We start from the raw sequence: 18669 nt of genomic DNA on the forward strand, positions 1-18669 counted from the left end.
AGCAAGCTCGCGGGTCCCGGACCCGCGCGCTCCTGCTGCCGCGCGGCCGCCCTTGCCCGCCCGCCGCGGCCCGGGCCGCGACCCCACCCTCCAGCCTCCGACGGGCCCCAGCTGTAGCCGATCCAGGGCCGGAGCCGGCGCCCGCGGCGCACTTAACTGGTTTTCTTTGTTTCAAGTTCTCCCTTCCCGTGCTCTCGCACCGTGCCGGTTTCCCTTATCTCCGGCGGCACAACTCCCGGCCAGTGCCAGTTCCTGCACCCGCCCCAGGCGCACCCGTTGGCGCCGGAGCGCCTTGCTGCCCCCTTGGGATGTATGGATCCAGTTCCATCATATCTCACGCGAAAACGTCAAACAGCAGGGAGATCCAGAGAGAGCTAGATAGGACTTGCAGTGAACCTTGCCAGCAGTCTGGCTATGTTTTTATAGAGCTTACGGGACTCTCTGCCCGCTGTCTTGGTACTAGATGAGAGAAGTTTTGACAAACTTGCACCAAAAGATTTTACTTAAAGATAGAGAGTAGCAACATACACTGTTATTGTCTGGGAATCAAATTAGTAGCAGAGACACAAGAGTATTCGCTTCATAGGTGCATGAGGATATAAAAGGAAACAGTGCTCTGAAAAATAACAAAGCACTGCTTTACTTTCATTCATTTCTCACAGGGTGATTTTTGGACAAAAATACCCTATATGCGAATTAAAACTCAAAGAAGAAGAAGAAGAAAAGAAAACCTTGATGAGTTCATGACTTACTCATTTGGGGAAATTACTCAAAACAGAGGCATTAATGACCACTGACTAAGTGTCATTACCACTGAGCGGACTTGTTGACAACAGAAACTTGCCTATGAAGAATGCATTCCTTGAACCGTCCCAATTCATCCCATGTGCCTCTGCCTGAGCTTTGATTCACCCCAGGTCTGCAACTCAACATGCCCATTGTTTCTGGTCTCACAAGGGCTCATTCTGTTCCCAGGGACAAATGGCTTCATTACCAGAGGGCTTTGCTCTAACAGCTCAAACCTCCTTCAGAGGGGCCTGAGCCCTGAAACGGGTACAGTGCTCATCGTAGCCCCATCTGCTACCCCTTGGTCCAGGTCAGAAAGAATCACACAGTCCACAGCTGACATGTGGGCCCAAGGCTCTGTTCTGAGTGATGAGATCTTATTAACTGAGGTCACGTCAACTGCACAAGAACCACACAGAGCCCCCTGGCATGCTGGCAGTGGGGTGGGGCCAGGAGGTAACAGAAGAGGAAGGGACATGGGGAGAGAAGAAAGCACAGAGTCAAAGCTTGTACACCATGCTGGTGACATCCTAGTGAGAGAGGACGACCTATCTCATAAAACACAGCACATTAAAAAATCCTCACATCATTACAGTTACACAAGATGCTGTTTTAGGAAATTACCTAGTACGGCACTAAGCCCACAGGCCCTTAATAATTGTGTGTGTGTGTGTGTGTGTGTGTGTGTGTGTGTGTGTGTAATGCAGCTCTCCTGAGCCCTGGGGAAGGGAGAACTACGTTCCACTGCAAAACTTATGGAGTCTGTCAGGTCCGTGTTCCAAACACAGCTCCACCACCAACTGGCCCTGAGGATGCCTAATTCTCAGAGCCGCAGCCTCCTCACCTAGGTGGAAACAGTAAGATATCCTGCTTCACAGTACTGCTTTAAGAAACTATCAAGAATCTGTTAGACCTCAGTGTCTGGCAGAGTAAACCCTCACTAAATATCAATCCCTTTCTCTTAGAAGGCTTTCCTCGAACATGGAGGATCCTGGTGAGACAACAATTTAACTTCTCGGAGTGCTCGGCAGATCAGAGAAACTCCGCTATTACACGCAATCAAAGATGAAGCGCGGGCTACTTAGAGATGGATGAGGTCACGCGTGTCAGCCTCCCTGGTGGGCTTCTCGGGCGGGCCCTGGTCCTCCTACTTCCCCACTGCCTACCCTGCGCCAAACTCAACTGTGAAATAAATTTGCACGAGGCCAGAAGCAGAATCTACTCCCACTTGCTCATCTCACCCCCACTCGACCCCAAATGCCACCAAAGAGAAATGCCTTTTGAGAAAAGAGCTACTAACACAAAAAAGCTTTGGGGGAGATTGTTTAGAATGAAACAATCATTCTGAATGAGAACAAGAAAAAAGCCCCTGATGACTCCCGGAGGCCCCGTGAGCTCCACCCACCTTCCGGCCCACCAGGTTCACAAACCCTTTGAACCAACAGGTGGAAAGCTAGCCCTTTAGGAGATGAGGCTTCTACAAAGTCTTTCCACGTGATTAGAAAATTAGCTCACTGGGGCACCTGGGTGGCTCCATCGGTTAAGCTCAGGGCATGATCTCATGGTTCGTGGGTTCAAGCCCCGCATCTAGCTCTGTGCTGACAGCTAGCTCAGAGCCTGAATCCTGCTTTGGATTCTGTATCTCCCCCTCTCTCTGACCCTCCCCTGCTAGCACTGTCTCTCTCTGTCTCTCAAAAATAAAAAAGGAAAAAAAAGAAAAGAAACTTAGCTCACTGATGTGCCCACTAATCTCAATCCCTGCTCCTCTTCTGTTTACTAGAAAAACTTCAGTGTGAATGTAAAACCTCGTAAGTGTTTGTCCTCTTGCAGAGCCTCAGGACTCTGCTACAACCTCTCCGGTGACCTGGATCTTAATGAACACGCCAAATATCCACTGTCCTGCTCAGCAGTGGCTCAGAGTCAAGCCAGTCATCAGGCTATTTCTGAAGAGAAAGGATGTGAAACTTCGGGAGAACACAAAGTGGCACATTCAGGCTCAGCAAAATGGGCCACGCCACATTTAGGGCAGGGTTACTGAGGAAGCCGTGCGCTTAAGTTCACAAAACATAGTTCTCTGTCCTTCTGTGCTCCAACAGTCCCCTATCTACTGCACCAATTCTCACACCCGTGCCAGCACGGCTGCAAAAGGCCTTTCTTCTTCTGTTTGGAATAGGGAGATAACATGCTCCGGTCTCTCCAGCCAAGTTTGCTAATTACTGCTCTAAAGAGAATAGCCATGCTACGCAAGGGACAAGGGAAAGTCTGGAGAAGCATCAAGTCTGTGCTCTGCAGTGTCCCAGTTTGGCCATGTCACATGTGCAAGGAAAGGCACCTGCTGGGACAACATCCACATCAAAGGGGAAACAGATCCTCCTTGTAGATCTTGCTACTGTGGGCATCCCGGCACAGAGCCCTCGATACGGCGTTCACGGCCATGCCCTGTGGCCCCTGCTTCCAGAACTCACTCCATGGACATTCCGTGTAAAAGTCTTCTCTCCATAGGCCACTGAATACATGTCCACTCTAGGACAGCTGAGTCTACCTTCACATCCCTGATGCTCATGGATAATCTGGACGGTCCTCTGACTTTTGGAAAATGATGCTGTGATTATCACAAAGTGAGGCCCACAGGGTAAAAAGCCTCTTAGCAAGTAATAAGAGAAAAACAAAAACAACCAAAAAGAGAATCCAGCAGAAACCTAGAGTAGCCTGCAGTAAGACTACAGTCAGCATGCAGAGCAAGGGGAAATGGATAAATGGCTTGTCTACGGGAGTCAAATATTACATACATATATATGATATATATGAGATATATATTATACACACACAAGGCCCTCATATTTATAAAATTAAAAAAAATTTTTTTCTTTGGAAGAGAGCATGAGCAGGGGAGGGACAGAGAAAGGAGAGAGAGAATACCAAACAGGCTCTGCACTGTCAGCGCAGAGCCCAATATGGGGCTCGATCTCATGAATCATGAGATCATGACGTGAGCCGAAATCAAGAGTTGGACACTTAACCAACTGAGCCACTCAAGCCCTCATGTTTAAAACAAGGGTGAAGGCAGTAAGCAGAGCCCAGCTGGGTCTGTACCTATCTCTGGCAGCTTCCCGCTGTCCGTAAGAAGGGAAGGGGGTACGGGTGCAGCACGAGCGCCCCAGGCCGGCTGTTCAGGAGACCACAAAGGAAGTTGAGGAGCCGGGGCAAAGGGAAAGGACTTCACCCCGAAGCGCCTGTCACGAGGGCGCACCACCATTGCTCCAGCAGCAAAGGCCAGGACAAAGTTTTGAAGAAAGCTAGCTTGCTTGTTCACCTTGGTTCTCTTTTCCTACTTTCTTATGAAAATCGGCAAACAGATAGAAGTTGAAAAGAATAGACTATGAACATTCAGATTCAACAGCGGTACACAGCCTCACACTACCACTCAGCCGGTTTTTTCTGAACCAACTGAAAACAAGCCACAGATGTCTTGACACTTCAACCCTAAACACTGTAATACCCTTCCTAAAAACAAGAACATTTTCCTACAAAACCACAATACAATTAACACACCCCAAACAACTGACAATACTTCCCTTCTATCGAAAGCCTGGTCCACACTCCCATTTCCCGGTCCTGCCCCGTATTTTACAGCTGGTTTCGTAAAACCACGACTCAGTCACGCCTCATGTGCTGTATTTGGTTTTGTTTCTGTAGTTTCTAGTCCTTTCACCTCTGACCCTGTTTGCACTTATACCCTTGACACTGCCTTTTTTTTGAGGGTACCAGGCTTTGTCCTCTAGAATACCCAACAATGTAGATTTATTTGTCTATGTGCTCATGGTATCATTTAAAGCTGTTCTCTCTCCCCTGCTTTATAGAAATGAGGTTAAATCTAAAGGCTAGAGTCACCTTAAGTATTTTTGGTGAGACTCCTTTGTAGGTGATGCTGTGTTTGTGTTCCTGCTGTATCACATTTGGGAGGAACAATACTGAGCTACACCTCAGAATCAGAATAATTTTATCCATACATAGACATACATGTTATGTATTTATGTGTGTGTGTATATTTATACACATACATATATAGAAAGACAGACAGACAAGGGCATCTCGGTGGCTCAATCGGTTAGGTGTTCGACCCTTGGTTTCAACTCAGATGATCTCTTGGTTTCGTGAGTTCGAGCCCCATGTTGGATTTCTCGCTGGCAGTGCGGAGCCCGCTTGGTTTTCTCTGTCTCCCTCTCTCTTGGCCTCCCCAGAACCGGTGCTGTCTCTGTCTCTCTCAAAATAAGTTAAAAAATAAACTTAAAAAAAAAAAGACAGACAGACAACATGCCCAGGGTCCTCTCCGGCCCTGAACGTGAGGGGCACGCAGGAGGCTGGCTGGGCAGGCTCTGTATGCTTCCGAGAGCTCCTTGGGTGAGTTCTGAAGCCACTGCTGAGAAGCCCTCTCCTAAAGGACGCCATCCCGGAAGCCTAAAGTTCTTTCCCAAAGGGATTTTACTTCTAAGAAATGTCTGCTGTAAGTCTTTGAAATGGAACCACATTTTATATACGACTTAGGAAAACACAGAGGTGTCTGCAGACCAGGGCAGTGAGCTACAGCTCTGAAGAGCCCTTTCCAGCAGGACTGCCTGGAGCCAACAGAGCCTGGGCTGTGGCGCTGAGGAAAGCTTTCCTGTGAAAGGAGGGGCCCTCTTTTCTCTAACTTCAGAGCCCTCCCTCTCAAAAAGGACACAGCTGGGCTCCCTGAAGCTTCCCCAGCCTTGCCCTCTGCCCACCACCCCTGCCCTCAGCCAGTCTGGAGGGAGCACCGGGTGCTGGCGATTCCATGTTGAGCAAAGGGCACTGTACTGTGTGAGCTGGGGTTGTGGTGTTCGAAGAGCTCTGACACAGACTCAAGATCGAACCTCAGCTCTGCCACTGACCGCTGTGGGTCCTGGGGCGGGCTCTTTGATTCAGCCTCTGCCAGCCTCAGCTTCCTCCTCTGCAAAAGAAGAGAGCAACACCTTCTTCCCACGGCGGCCCTGAGGACTGAAGGAGACCGCATCGGAGAATAATCAGCGTATCTTCCCATTCATTGTGCTCAAGACACATGAGCTATTATTAGTCATTATCACGGGATTAAATGATAATTTAATACATTATTATATGAATCACATGGTCATAGGACTACATAATAGATTTACTACACTGACTCCCGTGACCCAGAGAATCAATACACTTCCGAGCAGATTGTAACCACGTCACTGGTGGTTTCTTTGGCAATATGGTCTCCATCTCAGTGTCTTCTGGAAGGATAAGAGGATTAGGTGGGTTTATGTGCTTTGGCCTTCCAAAAGTTGGAAAGCCCCCCTGGGAGGCTGCCTCTTGAAGTGTGGTCCCTGGACCCTGCCTCCACCCCCATCTCCTAGAAGGAGATGTAGGCCACCTGTTTAAAAAACCGTTAAGTTCCTGGTCCCCACGTACTGAATCAAACTTTCTGGAGGCGTTACCAGAAAAACTATGTCTTTTAATAAGCTCCCAGGAGATTGTTTACATAGTAAAGTCGAAGACTCCATCGGAAGAAGACTCGCACTCGGTGAGGTCACTAGCATCTTGGAGCTGGAAAAGGGGCCAAAGGGAAGAGGCCAGGAAGAACTTGGCCTGGCTCATTAGGATACAGCCAGACCACCTGTCCTTGGCACAGCTCAGGAGGTCACAGACGTCACTGGGACAGTGATTCTATGGGGGCAGAAGCTGCTTCCTTGTTCACATATCCATAAGGCTTTGCACAGCATCAATGAGCTCAAGCATTCAGGACCTTCTCTTCCGAGGACAAAAGCAGCTCGCAGAACTGGTGGGTAGTGCTGCTCCAGAAACTTCAGTACTTGGCATGACTTAAAAAAAAAAAAGTCAGGGGTGCCTGGGCGGCTCAGTCAGTTAAGTGTCCAACTTTGGCTCAGGTCATGATCTCATGGTTTGTGAGTTCAAGCTCCACATTGGGCTCTGTGCTATCAGGGCAGAGCCTGCTTCACAGTCTCTGTCTCCTTTCTCTCTGCCCCTCCCCAACTGGTGTTTTTTCTCTCTCTCTCTCAGAAATAAAATAAAATAAACTTAAAAGTCAGCTACCAAAGGAGGTTTTGCAAACTCTCATTTGCACTGGCCACCCCCACTCAACACAGACGGTGGAAGTGTAAACCTCTTGACAATACCTAAGAAGAGGGCCAAATGCTCTACGAATGATAATTGTTCTTGGAGTTACAGTCTCGACATGCTCAAATCCTCCAGCTTATTGCCACTATCCTTTCCTCCATCTCAGCTCTGACCTCACTGGGAAAAGTCACGCTGTGCTGCTCAACAGGGACGATTTTGCCCTCTCCCCCATGTAGGGGACATGTGGGAACATCTGGAGAGGCTCTGGAGGGGTCACAGGAGGGGAGCGGGTGCCGCTGGCGTACCGTGGGCCAAGGATGCCGCTAACCAGGTCGTTCGCTGCTAACTTTCTTCACCTTCCTGAAGATCTCGGACAACCTCAGAAAACTTGACCACATGGCCTGGAATTCTCTCAAATTCCCCTGGCCCAGAGTCGGGCTGTCCGCTCAGCCCATGCTCAGGTGGCCACTCCAAATGCCAGGAAATCTCAAGGAGTTTCCCAAGAAGACCCAGGAGGTGTTCAAGCCTCCCACTGACCACCTGACCTGCCTGGCCCACTCTACAAGTCGCCTTCCTCTCCGCTGGACCTCTCAGCAGTGTCCCCAGCCTGACAGAACCCCCAGGGCAGCAAGGACCCCTCTCCTCCAAGAGCAACTGAACAGGCCTTTTTCCCCCCTTTTCCTAGGCTTAGAGCACCCTGTGAGCTCTTGCTCACTGTCAGGCTTGCCGTTTAATTCCCTGCTCTGGCCACACAGTTCCTTCTTGATGCCGCTCTCGCTCCTCTTGTGTCTAATCCATCTGCTGGCCAAGCACCCATTTCTAGAGATGCCATTTTTACATTTCCTCCCCAAGGCATCAGAACTGACAGGGAACTGGTCTACTTGGGTATCTTCTAGATGATCCATTCTTTAAGATTTCTGAAGTCCACTGAACTCATTTCTTAACTTCTTCCTTGTACAAACATCATCTAAAAATCTTTAGAAGCCAAGTCTATCTTTACTTGTCTTCTACTCTGTCAGACAGGAGGGAAGGAAGAACCAGTCTCCAAGGTAGACAGTGAAGTCTGATCTAGTTCACATCCTGTAAGCCAGGGGCCATATGCTTACGCCCTGAATATACTGTGGAGTCCAAATGTTTGTGATTTGTCTCAATGGAATTAGAACTTGAATTTCAAAAGTTGATTTTAAATGTCACCGTGGTATATAATTTTAAACTGAAGGTGTTTTTCAAGATCATGATGAATTCTGTGATAGCAGGAGACACGTAAGTCTTAAAGTGAGTTTCGTTAGTTTATTCGGGATCAATAAGAATGTAGAGTGTTTTAATGGAGAAAAGTAATAAAGTATGGAGAACAAAGAACTCAGAAGAACTTATACATAAAAATCAAGATATATAACTTCCTTCTTCCTGACCGCCCCGTGAACACCAGAGACTCCAAGCGCCCTCTGTTTAAGTGCCTCAACTCTGAGAATAAATAATCTTTAGGGAACAGGCTCCTGGCTTGTTCAAGTGGACAGCTGGACAGCCTCTCCCAGCACTGGGGAGCACAGGCGTGCATTCTTATAGCAACTGCGGGCTTTCTAGGCCCTTCCACACACAGGCTGAAAGAATCACTACTGTTCACAAAATACAACGCCATCGGCCAGGTTCACTTCCAAGAGCTTAAGAAAAACCAAACATGATAAATGGAGAGGATTATGCCATCTGTTGCTTCTGAGTCTCTCACACAAACTCACAAACCACCAGAAACCCCAAGAATCAACTAGCACAAGAGTCTCATTCTGACTGGAAGCTTCTGTGAAAGCCTTTGTGGAAGACTCTATTATTCCCTCAAATATACTGTCTCTCCTTGGAGAAGAGTACTATTTTTCCACCCCATTGACATCAAGCCCGACCATGGGACTGGCTTCAGCCACTCCAATGTGAGAAGTGACACGTGCCACTTCTAAGCAGAAGAGTTCATGAGCCGGTGCCTTATTCTCCAGCTTCCTTCCCTCTCCCACGAGATCAAATAAATCCCAGACAGAGGCCTCCCCATTGGCCTGCGTCCCTGACAGCACAAAGGGGGGGGCTCTTGACCCCTGATAAACATGCAGAGTGGGCAAAAAAAACCAAACGCATTGTTGCCGGTGCTGAGACTGTAGGGTCACAGCGCGACCCGACCCCAGGGCAGTGCTCCTGGGGGATCAGAGTCCCTGCCTGTCCTGACTCTCTGGCACCAGGTTACATTCAACTTCACCTTCCTCTGCCATATATGTGCCAAAGAACTTTCTGAAATTAAACTATGATAAATGAGAAATGTTAATGCTTGGCAACTATCTCAGAAGCGCTCACTGTACGTTCAGTGAGGTAAGCTGCCACAATACAGATTTTCCTCTCAATATATTTATTTTAGGACTAATAAATGGAAGTGCTCAGACAGAAGAAAAATTCCCTTTGAATAAATGCGGACAGTTACAAAGTGACTCAGAGGGGAGCTTGCAGAATCACTTCCGCGTCAGGCACTTCTCCGAGGCCTCTGACCCCAGAGCCCGGAGTCACTTGCGCTGCCTCAGCTCTCCCCTCTCTGCTTCTGTGTCTTCCACCCTTGGGGCGGCTCTGGCCACCTCTGCCACCGCCGGCTCGGAGGTCTGCTCACTTAGCACAGGTGAGCTCTGAGCTTTGCCTGAAGAGGAAGGCTGGGCCACAGCAGCATTTTTTTTTTAAATGTTTATTTTTTTATTTTGAGACAGAGAGAGAGAGAGAGAGAATCCCAAGTAGGTTTCAGAGTCAGCACGGGAGACCCTTGCAGAACCAGCGGGTGCCAGGTGTCGGCACAAAACCAAGGTAACGGCCACCCAGAGGCCTGTGTGTGACATGCGTCTGGCCAGGTCTTCCCCAGGAACTGGAAACCGCAGGCTGGAGTGAGGGTGTCAACTGACAGAGGGGACAAGAGACCCTTGAGGGCACTGGTGAGCAGGACTGAGACCCTGCTCTTCCGGCTGTGGAACAAGAAGTAATGGCCACCCGGATGCACGAGGGCCAGAGGGGAGGGAGGGAAAAGTCAGTGATGCACGAGGTGGAAGCTGTGAGCCGCAGGGTGACAGCCATGGCCATACTTGAAACTCTTTCGGGTCATCTCTATAAGCATCAGAATATTCCCTCTAGAAATATGGCCACTTCAGAGTTAGCATCTGGGTACAAACTGGTGGCTTCCATGAGGAAGACTTTCAACAACTCATGAGAATATCTGTCACTTTAAAAATGAAGTGGTGGGGCTCCTGGGTGGCTCAGTTGGTTAAGCATCTGACTCTTGATCTCAGCCCCGCATTGGGTTCTGCACTGGGTGTGAAGCCTACTTAAAAAAAAAAATAATGAAGTTCTTGTTTTAATTTAGGTATGGTCTCTTTTTGAACCAAGTTTTTTTTTTCTTTTTTTTTTTTTAACAGCAATATGGTATCATTTTATGAACTCAGTAAACAGTGCTAGACATAAACGTTAATCTGGAAATAGTCACTGGTAGTTAAAAAGCAGCACAAAAGTTTTCCTTTCCTTGCACCCCCACTGGCCCTGAAAATCTCACCCATTAGTGTTATTGACACAGAAAACAGGAGAGGTTAATGTTCAAGCTGGGCCTTGGTGCCAAGGTTCCACCAGCTGCTAAGCAGCTGATGGGTGTGAGCAGAAGTGCCCCAGAAGTCTCATCCTAGAGGCCATGGGGACAGGCCAGCTGCGTGACTCGGAGAGGCTCCCACCTGTGGGCACAAACTCCACCCAGAAACTTCCCGAAGGGCCCAGGGCAGGCACGGCTCACCGCCGCAGCAGACGTCACCCAGAAGCCCCTTAAAACAAGCACGGAGCACAGCCACCAGCCGCCGCCCAGGGTGCCTGCGGAGCACTCAGCGAGTGACGTGTTTCTGTTTACCCTCTAAAGGTTATTATTAGTGAACTGGGGCTAAAGAGGCAAGACAACCCATATCTTTAAAAGCCAAGAGGCTAAGAATTTTGGATTTACCCAGAGACCAAGACATTGCTCACCTTCTTTTCAAACCTTTTATATTCTCACTGAAGTCACTTCTGTTTCTAATCAAAGTTGCTAAGCAATAGAATTTTATTTTTTATAATGTCTGCTTATTTGTTTTTGAGAGAGAGAGAGAGAGAGAGACCAACACCATGTGAATAACAGTGAGCAGGGAAGGGGCAGAGAGGGAGAGAGAGAATCCCAAGTAGGCTCTACCCTCAGCGCAGAGCCCAGTGTAGGGCTTGATCCCACAACCATGACGTCATGACCTGAGCCCAAATCAAGAGTCAGACACTTAACTGGCTGAGCCACCCAGGCGCCCCAGCAGAATTTTAAAAAGTTTTGAATGCATTAAAGAAAAGGGCCAAAGTCTATTATAGAGTAGAGTACGCTTATATTTCTAAGGGCAACCCTGAAATGTTCAACTCGTTTATTTTTTGTTTTTGTTTATCTATTTATTTTTGAGAGACAGAGAGACACAGCATGAGCAGGGGAGGGTCAGAGAGAGAGGGAGACACAGAATCCGAAGCAGGCTCCAGGCTCTGAGCTACCTGTCAGCCCAGGGCCCAACCCGGGGCTCAAACCCACAAACTGTGAGATCATGACCTGAGCTGAAGCCGGATGCTCAACCGACTGAGCCATCCAGGTGCCCCAAACTTGTTTTTTATTACTTTATTCACACCAATGTTGGTTTTTTGCAACTGAAAAGATAACCTGCAGCCTAAGGTCTGAGCCACCCTGTCCAGTGTGCACATACTTCCTGAATGCCAGTGAGCTCAGAGAAGGGACTGACATTGGCCTACAGCTACATGCACCGGGCACACATGCAATAAAGAATAGAAAGTACCAGGTGGGTGTTCACAAACATGGCTCTTCATAACTCTATATAAAATCTCCTCTCTCTAGAGCCTTCCTCCTCTCATATATTTCAGACCCATGAATTATACTGCGTGATCAGGAATGTGCACACACATACATATTTGTAACATTAGATTTTTTAAAAAATCTAAAATCGCAGCAAGATGGATCTGCACCCTGCCTCCACATCCAGGTCATTAAACACTGTCCATTTCAGTGATTTCACAGCCAGACACTGAGCTACCTAGCATTTTTCAACATTCCCTAATGAGAATGCCAAATTCAAAACATAAGTAGGTTTAAACTTTCTTCATTTATTAACTAGAGGAATTTCCCAGATACTCAGAATTCAAACTGTTTTGAAAATAGATGGGCTTGAGCACAGCTCCCAAAGGGATGCTCACTCTTGGAGGAAAAGTATGCTCAATATACAGCTGCCCGCAGCTTCCAGGAGGTGCAGAGACAGGAGTCCTCAAAGGCAGGCAGCAGCCTTGGCCTGTGCCACTGACGTGGCCTAGTGACGGAGCCTATGCCCGGCAGAGGCAGCCCAATGCGCTGCCCGCACTGGGCCTGGATGGAGTCCATGCAGACTCAAAGTTCAAGATGGTCAGAGAAAACCCCCTGTTTTGGAAGTCTGAATCCTTGTACTTGATCATATGATCCAGTACTTTCTTTCTGGAAACAGGGATTTATTGTTACGGTTTCTAACAATAGCGGGGCCCAGTGAACAGAGAGAAGGTCCAATTGCATGTCTCAGAGAGCGTGTCACATGACCAGGCTGCTTAAGAACAGAACACAAGTGCTCTTCTTTGAGAAGAGCCCTAACCCTCTGTTCCCAGCGTCTCCCCTCTAGGGGCTGAAAAACAAGGTGGGAGAAGAGGAAGCCTGTCCTGGCTTAGGCACACGTCCCATGCTGTGGCCCAGGCGCCGCAGTGGCCCCGCCACCGTCCCCCCAGCACATGCCTGCTGCACCGTGTGACTCGCTAAGAACCCACACGGCTCGGGAAGAGAAAGGTGCTAGGCAAGACAGCCTCGGGGAATCCGTGGAGGGAAAACAATGAACTGTACCAGGTTAGGTGAGAAAGAGGAGCATCCCTGAGAAGCTGGCACATACTTCACAGGGCGTCCCAGGGCGTAAGAACAGACATCACCACAGCCACCAATGCCCACCACCCTGATCCCCGCCGGCCTCATGAGAAGTCACTCACATGAGGCAGGGAAGGTTCTTTTCTCCGCATGTGAAGTGCCAAGCTCAGTGTGGAGCCAGACTGCCTGGATGTGAATCCTGGTCCTACTCTTTCCTAGATGGTGACTCTGGCACAGCCCTGCCTCTGGGCTGCAGTTCCCGTGTCTGTAACCTGGTGTCTAGGTACCCATAGAACCTACCACATAGGCTTGCCATGAGGATCCACTAAGATAAAATAACAAGCTTAGAAGAGTGCTTGGCACATGGTAAGTGTTCCAGGCACTGGCCTGCCCTCCCTGGAGCAGGCTCCGGGCGCCCCGTCCCCCGATGTGGGATTTGCTCCCAAATGGTCACCTTTGCACCATGTGCACCTAAATGGTCACTTAAAAAAATTTTTTTTTCTGGTTTATTTATTTTTGAGAGACAGAGACAGCATGAGCAGGGAAGGGTCAGAGAGAGAGGGAGACATAGAATCTGAAGCAGGCTCCAGGCTCTGAGCTGTCAGCACAGAGCCCAACGCAGGGCTCGAACCCACAAACTGTGAGATCATGACCTGAGCCAAAGCCGGAAACTTAACCAACTGAGCCACCCAGGTGCTCCCAAATGGTCACTTTTGAGGTCGTGCCTGAGGCATTCCTTTTTCCATTTAGATCTTCCTGTTCTAAGGCCCACCTGGCATGCAGTGGTTTGCCTCACCTTCAAAGACTAGTCTTTTCCATGTGGGAGTCCTAGGCAGGAAGGACACAAAATGGAGCTAAAGTCTACATTCAATGCCATTTCCTTGACTATACCATTAACTAGCTCTGTGTCTTTGAACAAGGAAGTTTACTTCTCTGAAGCGGGAGTGATCCAAGTATCTACCTCACAGACTGTCACAAAGGATTACAGAACCTGTCCAATAACATTTAATGGTAAGTACTCATTAGGGGGTAGGAACCATTACTATTATTATTAGTCAACATTTCTTTTGCTCTTGAAAGGCTGTTTATCTCCACATGGCCACAAAAAAATCACCTTCTCGTACCAGTCACTCTCTACAGACTGAACTTTGTCCAATGGCAGAGTAACATGTGGGAAAAAGCACTAGATGGGAAGCCCAGAAAACACGTGTGCTGCTCTAGGCCCTCGCCCAACGCATTGTGACTGCACTGCTCACTTTAACTGTTCTGGCCTCAATGTCTCAGGCACAAAGTGACAGGGATGGATCTGCAGATCACCACTGCCACTTCCGGTGCCAAAAATCAGTCATTTCAAGCACAAGATCATCTCTTACTACCTTCTCTCAGAACAGGGGTTCCCCTGGAGCAGGAGGGTGCCCAAGTGCTACTTTTCTGGAGCCGGAGGCCTGTGGAAGGAGGGCAGTGGGGAGGTCCTGCAGGTTATGAAGAATGCCAAATGCAGGTGGCAGAAGAGGGGCGTTTGGGTGGCTCAGTTGGTTAAGCATCCAACTTCAGCTCAGGTCATGATCTCACAGTTTGTGAGTTCAAGCCCTGGGTTGGGCTCTGTGCTGACAGCTTAGTCAAGAGCCTGCTTCAGATTCTGTGTCTCCCTCTCTCTGCCCTTCCCGTGCTTGCACTCTCTCTCTCTCTCAGAAATAAACATTTAAAAAATTTTTTTTAATGGTGGTAGAAGAGAAGGTCACATCTGATCACAGTGCTGAGGCTGTGGGCTTTGGGGGTCACGCCCTTGGGCAACACAGAGGAACAATGTCCAAGGGCCATGGTCAGAGGGCTTGAGCTAGATTAGTTCCCTCTTCCCATCATCTTCTTGTCTTCTCCCTGGGCTGGGGCAGCCCAGCTCTGACCTTTCGTTTCCAGCTCCAGGGTGTCTCTCATTCTTGAAAACACAGCAGAGCAGCCCTCCTTCCACTGGAGTTTTTGGGCTAACAGCTACAAATGAGGCTCACTCCTGTCCTTGGCCTCAGAGATGGACTCTGAAATTAGAGAACCCTTACTCTGTTCTGAAAATCCAAGGTCATAAAAAGGATCCTTCCTTTTCCCCCCAAATTTTATCTATTATGAGAGAGAGAGCACCTGAGTGCAAAAGCAGGGAAAGGGCAGAGGGAGAGGAAGAGAAAGAGAATTCCAAGCAGGCCCCACACTGTTAGCACAGAGTTCAATGTACACTCAGTTCCACAACCAGGAGATCATGACCTTCACTGATACCGAGTTGAAGTCCAACTGAGTCCTTCCTTTCTGAAATACTTTTGCTTCCTGTCCTAGACATACAAATGCTTGATCATGGAGGAGTTTTATAGCCATATGCCAGGGGACATGCCAGAATACAAAGCCTTAATCATTTTAAAGGACTTATCTGTTGGTCTCTCGTGGGTTTTAGGAAGGGTCCCAGCTGATTCACAAATGCTCCTTGGTACGAATTCTCCAGTCAGAGAAGCCAGCAATAAGAGACGCTCCTCTTTAAGGAGTTTAGTTTCAGGCAGGAGTCAAAAGTTATATCCCTTTTATTTCAAAACATAAACCGTATGAAACTGTCCTACAAAATTAATGTTTGCTACTGTTTATTCTCTGTTCTTTAGTGAATTATTAAAGTCAGCCAGTGCGATTCTCTGCTCAGTTATAAATGGCCCCAGAAGGCTGATTTGCATCCATCCAGGGGCACTTATTTCTGATAAGTACTCTTATTAATGATCTAATAGAATGTCTTGTTTTGTTATGATCAACCAAGTGATTCAAATGATGTTTAAAAATTCAGCACTCCAGCCCGACAGCCTGGTGATGGAGCCACTGAACCCACATTAATCTAAAGTGATTTCCAATTTTCCTTGGCATTATCAGTGAGATCATGGACGGATGGAAAAAAAAGTGTTTTTAAAATTTTGGTCCCAATGATGTCAAAGGCAATATTTTAACAAGGTTCAGTAAAATTGATCTGATTAGAAATGATAATCACAGACGGCAAAGGTGGGAGTTTGGGGGGGAGAGGCGCTGGTGACACGTCATCACCGGTCAACCACACAAATCCTAAGGGGCAGGCAGTCTCCAGGCATGGGCAGGGCAAATAAAGCTACTGTCAACAACAACAACAACAACAACAACAACAACACTCAACGAACACATCCAGTTTCATCCCTCTCAACTTCCTGACCTTTGTTCCAAAATGCCCGCTAGCAGAGGTGGCCATTCATAAAAGCAAAGGCTGAACCATATCAGGTATGGGTGATCGAGAAGGAATAAAAATGCCCATATGTAAGGCCAGCTACGAGCAGGTGCTAATAAGCTGATAAACTGAGTTGTGCACACGCACAGAAACACCTCCCACCCCCGCCGAGAAAACCAGGGCCGAGATGCTTACCAGGCCAGAAGGAACGGATTTCTGAGGTAATTGGAAAACTGCCCCTATCCTGCAAATCCTTCTTCTCCCCGGGCCCCAGAATACCTGATTCCTTGGTTGTTTCCTCCACTCGCATCTTGTTAAACCCCACCATTCTTTGAAAATAATGCGCATTAAATCTCTGCTAAACCTAACGCACATAAAGAGTCTCAGGTTGCCAGCTCCCCAAACTGGACAAGTCATAGTCAGATGCGTTTATGGACCCTTATCTGTCCCTGGGGTTAGCAACCAAGCACTCGAGCAAGTTCTCAAGAGGGAAGGCAAGACGGTTCCCTCCAGAAAAAAATACCTTGTTTAAGACCGGACTGTCCGAAGCGTGTAGAGCAATCCACTGAGTCACCAAGTGGGGAGTGGAGACGTGGAGACGCTCACTGCCCTCAAGTGGGATCAAGAAGCAGACAACGGAGACTCGGTCCACACTGAGGAGCAGGAGCTGAGAACCGAGTACGGTGGGCAGGGTGGGGGCACTACGGGAGGGGGAGAAGCTCGGAAAAACTAGGATAAGGTTTATCAGGAAGATAGTGACCGGGAAGTACACTGAAGAGAGGACTGCAGTTGGCGGAAAAGGAGGTCAGGGGGGTTTTCGGCTTCTGCTGGATACCCTGAGACGCGTGCATAAAACACTCTGAAAGGAAGGCAGCAGGGCTGGATCCCGCCGACACCCCCACACTGGGAGCAAAACAGAGGTGGCTGATCACCCTCCCGGTGTTTGGTGGCTGAAAGGGAGACTGAGATTTAATCCTGGCATATCTGCTAGCTCTACAGAATATGGTGAATTTTAAACAAACAAATTAGTTAAAATTAACCCGTATTTGAATAGCCCCTCTTCCCCATTCAAATTCATATGGTCACTGACTAAAATATTTGTGAACTTTTTATGATGATTTCAAGTCACTAGGATGAACTTTTTTTTTTTATTTTGGAGAGAGAGAGAATGCAAGCAGGGGAGGACAGAGAGAGAGGGAGACACAGAATCTGAAGCAGGCTCCAGGCTCTGAGCTAGCTGTTGGCCCAGAGCCCAACACGGGGCTCAAACTCATGAACCGCGAGATCATGACATGAGCCGAAACCGGACACTCAACCTACTGGGCCTCCCAGGCACCTCATTATAGTGAACTTTAAGGGAGTCTGGGTTTCTCATCCAAATTCTATCAAGAAAGAAATTCCTAGAACATATCGGGTTCAGGCAGTTTGGCATCAAGCCCATATGGTTTTGGAGGCTAGAGAGGGGCAGACGTGGCAGGCCTGCTTTGCCCTCATCCACTTTCACTCCAAAGGGCAGTACCTCCTGGTCCTGAAACGCTGGTGCAAGCGGGACTCCATCATTCAAAGAAGCAGCTTGCACATGATAGAGTGTGTGTTTACATTTGGCTCAGGAAAGAAAGAAATGACCACGTTGGAGGAAGAATTTGTAAATATCAGTATGATCCCAAAAACCAATTTGCAACCCTTTTTGCAAGTTGTCCCTTCCTGCAAAATTCTCTAGTAGCTCCTGAGCACTTGGGACATTTTCAGGAGAGGAGGGAAGGGGGCTTCAGTGGATGTGACTGAGAAAAGTACAAGCTTTCCATCTTACGTAAGACATACAATTTAATTAGGGCCAAGGGTACCCCAATTTCCTCATCAGAAAGAAAAGCTGCAGCAGTCTGGTTGGTAGTGGCCATTCCTCAGAAGCCGTGCAGCCAAATCCAGACCCCAAATGGTGACATGATCTCCTTTCTGGGTGAAAGATCGTATTCACACACTGTCAACATTAAGTTATATCTATTCCAATGCCTGGTTCTGAGCCAGGGCTGGGACACCAACAGGATGAGCCCTCACCCTCGAAGCACACACAGGCTAGTGGGGAGACAGCTAAGTCAGCACGGGGGCACAGCGCTGAATTGTTGGTAAAGACGGTGCGCCCTGTTCACCTGGAGGCAGAAAAGGCTGCGGGGAACAAGTGCTCAGCACATGCCCCGCTCACATGGGCAGGGTCCCATGAAGCAAAGGGGGTGCAGGCAGGAATGTGACAGGGAAAGACAGCAGGAGCTATCTAGTGAGGGGCTGGACAGCTTTGGGATTTTCAACTTTGCCCTACACATTTTGCAGAGGGGTCCCTAGAATGACTTCAGCCTTGAAGTGAGAAAAGCAGGTTTGCATTTGAGAAGATCACCTCCAGGACACCTGCAAAGGTTGGCCACGTAACAGGCAGGAGTACAAGTGCCCTGAATAGGCATGTCCGTGTGTACACTTTGCACGCATGCAAGCAGAGGTCCACATGGGATCTGTGGGGAGCTGGTGATCCCCACGACTGTTCAAAGGGGGTAGCTGAGCCCCAGGTCTGGGACTCTGCTGCCAAGAAGCCAGGCGGAGCCCATGTACAGCGATG

At 48.5% G+C, this 18669-nt stretch overlaps 1 protein-coding gene across 11 annotated transcripts in view; it reads right to left on the minus strand.

Annotated features, from left to right (window-relative positions):
• The window catches only part of LHFPL2 (LHFPL tetraspan subfamily member 2), a 165535-nt gene that overhangs the window by 26879 nt on the left and 119987 nt on the right, over positions 1-18669 (minus strand). The gene's annotated exons all lie outside the window — the stretch shown is intronic.

Source organism: Suricata suricatta, chromosome 6 (genome assembly GCF_006229205.1).
Source record: "Suricata suricatta isolate VVHF042 chromosome 6, meerkat_22Aug2017_6uvM2_HiC, whole genome shotgun sequence".
Lineage (NCBI taxonomy): Eukaryota > Metazoa > Chordata > Mammalia > Carnivora > Herpestidae > Suricata > Suricata suricatta.